Raw genomic sequence first — 5180 nt, 5'->3', positions numbered from 1 at the left:
TGTGTTAATAAAGCATGAAGTTATGTGGGAATATCAGTCAAGATTCTTGGAAAGATTCTGGAAAAAAAAAAGATTCTTTTGGAGGCATAGTTTAGAAAATCAACTTAAATCAACTTAGGCAAAAAGGGAATTTATTGGAAGGCTCACAATGAGAAGGGTGAGGGGCAGGTAATATCAGTGGTCACTGGAACTAGGGACCAAAGTGCTTCTGGGTAATTTTTTCTCAATCTCTCAACCCCACTTCACTCTGTGTTGCCAAATTCTTTCTCTTAGAAAAGCTGTCTCTACACAGCATGAAATATGGCCACTGGCAGCTCCTGAGTCTCATATCTCTTGGCCTTACTACCAGAGAATAAATCTCTTTGTTCAGCTTCAGTTACAGAAATCCTAAGGAATGACTCTGATTGGCTTGGCTTTAGGTATGAGTCCATCCTTAAGCAATTAACTATGTCTAGAGAGGTAGAATAATGTACAAACATATTCCACACTACAGCTTCATGCTGATTAAATGACAAACCAAAATGATTGATACCAAATGCTTCACGTTAATACTGCCTGTACTAGTTATCTATTGCTGCATAACAAGTTATCCCCAAACTTAGTGGCTTAAAGAGCAAAAATTATTTATGATATCTTATAGTCTCTGTGGTTTGAAATTCAGGACTGGCTTGGCTGGGTGCTTCTGGGTCAGGGTCCCTCCTGTGGTTGCAGTCAAGTTGTCAGTTGGGGCTGGAGTCATCTGAGGTCTTGACTGGGACTGCAGGGTTCACTTCCAAGATGGCTTGTTCACATGGTGCTCAGTTCCTCCACATGTGGGCCTCTCCACAGGCAGCTTGTGTGTCCTCATGACATGATGGCTGGTTTTTCCCAGAGTGAGCAATCCAAGTGAATGCAAGGTGAAGGCTGCAATGTCTTTAATGGCCCAGCCTCAAAAGTTATGCTCTATCATTTCTGCAATATCATTTTCATTATACAAGTTGACTCTATTAAATGTGGGAGGAGACTACACAAAGATGGGAGTGCCAGAAGGTGAGAATCACTGGGGACCACCTTGCAGCTGTCTTAGCTACTGTATTCCCAAAACGCATCCTGTAGAATTGGGATGTTGAAGGTTGCTACATGGAGAAGGGGATTTGCAATCAAGTCAGTTTGAGAAAGGATATGTTAAACCAAGTTAAATAGGTTCCTTTCCTGCAGTGTATCCATACAACTTTTAGTACATTGATACCTGCTTTGAATCCCTGAAAGGGAAGTAGAGTAAATAACACCACAATTTCTTTCTCATTCTCTTGTTTGTGATTAATTGATTTATATATTTGGGCGCTTCCACATTTGGCGCATAAATGCTTACAATTGTTAGGTCTTCTTCCCATTCCCAATTTTTCCTCCAGTGGGCTCCTCTCCCTACCCCCACTCCCACCCCCCACGTCTTTCCCTCGAAAAGCTTATCAGAATGCTGCCTGTCTCCTGTTAAAAATGTACACGTCTTGGCTGGCTCAGTTGGAAGAGCATGTGATTCGATCTCGCGGTTGTGAGTTTGAGCCTCTCATAGGGTGTAGAGATTACTAAAAAAAATAACTAAACTTTAAAAAAATGTACATTTCTAGCAAAGCAATATTTTCATTTGGAGATGTTTGTCCTTGACTCTCCAAAGCCTTCCTAATCATTTAGGCAATTCACCTCATGAAAGCCTGGGAGTGATTAAAAAGTACAGTAACTCATGTTCTTCTGGGGTGAGTGGTCAGTCCCTAAGGAAATTCTGCAAAGGAAGTTTCACAAAGCTCTTGGTGTCGGCGATAGTGCTGGCTGAGGCTGAGTCATATAGTGACAAATACTGTTTGAAGGCCAGCAACCATTTATACGTGACAATTTATGTTGTTTCTTTAAGATATATTTGTTGGTGGAAACAGAAGGTATAGGTTAGTAACATCTTGGAATTTGAGTTTTTGCCAACAAATACTGAACCTTTCAGTTTGGGGACCTTCTCCACCTTCTCTTGTCTCAGTGGGTTTTATTGGTGTTGTTTCTTTTGCTTAGGTTATTTGTCATGGCAAGAATCCAATTTATTGGAAGTGTTTTTATCACATTTCTGTAAGCTGGTTACACCATCTTGAATTATTTAACTTGGTACAAACACTGAGGTATGTGTAGGAGAGCTCCTACACCATATGTGTTTATGGAAATGTGCTTATTTAGGTGTTTCAGGGACAGCATCTGCCCTTATGCATCTTTTATAATATTTTGCATGGAGCCCATATAATAATTGATTTTCACCATCTGATAATTGTTCATTAAAGACAGTTTACCCTCTTATGTTTTTGATAAATGTAATGTTTATTATTTTGGAGAAAAAAAGGATCTAAATTAAAAATAAGTGTGATTAATAAAAAAGGCTTTCCTGATACCTTTAATTTCTATTGTCCAATGCATACTTTTTATAGAAAGTGCATTTAGAAGAGTAAGGTCTTCTCAAATGGAAAAACCCAAGTTTATTCAGTCTGTGATTCACGTGGAAGTCTAGGTCCCATAAAGACCACTGAGAATAAATTTTCCTTTCCATCCTTCTCTGACCTGAAAATTTGGGTTTACTCTAGATTCCTAGAGTGCAAAAGGGTTCCTCTTTCTCCACATCCTCACCAACATCTATTGTTGCCTGAGTTGTTAATTGTAGCCATTCTGTCGGGTGTGAGGTGGTGTCTCATTGTGCTTTTGATATGCATTTCCCTGACGATGAGTGATGTTGAGCATTTTTTTCATGTGTCTGTTAGCCATCTGGATGTCTTCTTTGGAGAAGTGTCTGTTCATGTCTTTTGTCCATTTCTTCACTGGATTATTTGTTTTTTGGGTGTTGAGTTTGATAAGTTCTTTATAGATTTTGGATACTAGCCTTTTATGTGACATGTCATTTGCAAATATCTTCTCCCATTCTGTCAGTTGCCTTTAGTTTTGCTGATTGTTTCCTTTGCTGTTCAGAAACTTTTTATCTTGATGAAGTCCCAATAGTTCATTTTTGCTTGTTTCCCTTGCCTCTGGAGACATGCCAAGTAAGAAATTGCTGTGGCCGAGGGCAAAGAGGTTGTTGCCTGTTTTCTCCTCTAGGATTTTGATGGCTTCCTGTCTTATGTTTAGGTCTTTCATCCATTTTGAGTTTATTTTTGTGTATGGTATAAGAAAGTGGTCCAGGTTCATTCTGCACATTGTTGTCCAGTTTTCCCAACACCATTTGCTGAAGCAGTTGGGTTATTTTTTAAAAATTGTTTTTAATGTTTATTTTTTAAGAGAGACAGAGACAGAGTGTAAGTGGAAGAGAGACAGAGAGAGAAAGGGAGACACAGAATCTGAAGCAGGCTCCAGGCTCTGAGCTGTCAGCACAGATCCCAAGGTGGGGTTTGAACTCATGAACCATGACCCTGAGCCAAAGTTGGTCACTAACCACCTGAGCCACCCACATGCCCTGCAGTTGGGTTATTTTTAACTGGATGGAAGATTTCTACTGTTTTTCCTTTTTCTACAGTGTAAACCGTTTTTCAAAATTATGTGTAACATTAGACAAAATTATCTAAAATCAATACATTTTTTGTTTAAGGAATTTTACATGTTGTGATTCCTTCCACTGCCCATGAAGTTCTTGGTAGTTCCTCTAAAGCTTGAGTCAGGGTTTATCTTCCAGATAGGTCTTTTGAAAAGAAACTATGGTTGGGCCATCTGGGTGGTTAAGCTCCACCCAGTTGGTTAAGCTCTGACCCTTGATTTTGGCTCAGATCGTGATCTCACGGTTCATGAGATCCAGCCCCACATTGGGCTCTGTGCTGATAGCATGGAATCTGCTTGGGATTCTCTCTCTCTCTTTCTCTCTCTGTCTCTGATCCTCCCCGATTCATAGTGTTCTCTGTCTCTCTGTCAAAATAAATAAATAAACATTAAAAAAAAAAGAACCTATGCTTAATTCATGGTTGTCCTGCATTCAGTCCACAATTCTTTATCTCCACTTGAATACGGACATTACTGATGACATACTTCAAACATTTTCCCACCTAGCATCTTTGAGAGCTAATTTCTTCAAGTGATTTTCTTTAGGGCCATGTTTAGAGTACATGGATCTGCCTAGTTCTCTATTTCAGACACCTGGCAAATATAAATGAGTTCAAATCATATTCCTTCCCCAGCTATCACACCCAAGAATAGACTGTGGGATATGCCAATAGCTAAGGTCAAAGTATTTAATCATTTGGTCTTTCATACATTTAGCAACTCTGTCTTGTAGTTCTTTCCCACAGATGTAACAAATGGGTCTGTGAGTAAAGCAAAACCACATAGTTACTCTATGAGGCATTTTCAACAATGTGAGTCTATAGGTCTAACCCATGGGGATCGACCTCAACTATCAACTGGGTTGTTTCTTATTGACTGATAGGTTCTTTATATAAATATATGTTTGTATAAAATATTAATCTATGTTTAGATAATTAAGATAAAATGAGATGTATATGTATGCATCGTAAAAAATGAGGTATAAAATTTTGTCATATCAGTTGCAAATATTGTCTGACATAATTTACTTCCTTTCTGACATTTTATTTAAATTCCAGCATGGTTAACATATAGTGTTACATTAGTTTTAGGTGTAGAATATAGTGACTCAATAATTCCATACATCACCCAGGGCTCATCATGATAAGTATGCTCTTAATCTCCATCACTCATTCACCCATCCCTCCACCACCTCCCCTCTGGTAACCATCAGTTTCTTCTCAATAGTTAAGTGACCTTCTTTATATGTCCTCTGTCATACCATAATGTATCTGGGTTTTATGTTTTATCAAGATAGCTTTCTTCCCCCAAGATTATAATATATTTACCCATTTTTTATCCTTTCAAAAAATTTACATTTTAAAAACAACTGGAATTTATTTTAAAGCATACTATGAGGAAAGCATTTAATTTTAATTTTTTACAAATAGATAACTCCTCCTAACACTATTTATTAAACAGTCATTTCCTGACTGGTTTTAAATGCCTCATTTATCATATACTAAGATCATATATATGTATGACTTCTTCTGGGCTTTTAATTCTGTTCTATTGATCTATTTGCCTATTTTGCACAGTACCACATTATTTCGAATATTGTGACTTTATGGTACATTTTGATATCTGGTAACATAAGTCCTTTTTCTTGT

The 5180-nt window shown here is 37.9% G+C and overlaps 1 non-coding gene across 1 annotated transcript; it reads right to left on the bottom strand.

The window, feature by feature from the left end:
- Positions 1-4251: 4251 nt before the first annotated feature.
- Positions 4252-4382, bottom strand: LOC122225739. Its single transcript, XR_006205343.1, has one exon. It is a non-coding gene; the product is annotated as a small nucleolar RNA SNORA18 (small nucleolar RNA).
- Between the last annotated feature and the right edge of the window lie 798 nt (positions 4383-5180).

The sequence above is a fragment of the Panthera leo genome, chromosome B4 (assembly GCF_018350215.1).
Source record: "Panthera leo isolate Ple1 chromosome B4, P.leo_Ple1_pat1.1, whole genome shotgun sequence".
Classification (NCBI taxonomy): domain Eukaryota; kingdom Metazoa; phylum Chordata; class Mammalia; order Carnivora; family Felidae; genus Panthera; species Panthera leo.
Note: the sequence above shows the minus strand (reverse complement) of the source record. Positions and strands in the feature narration are given on the sequence as shown.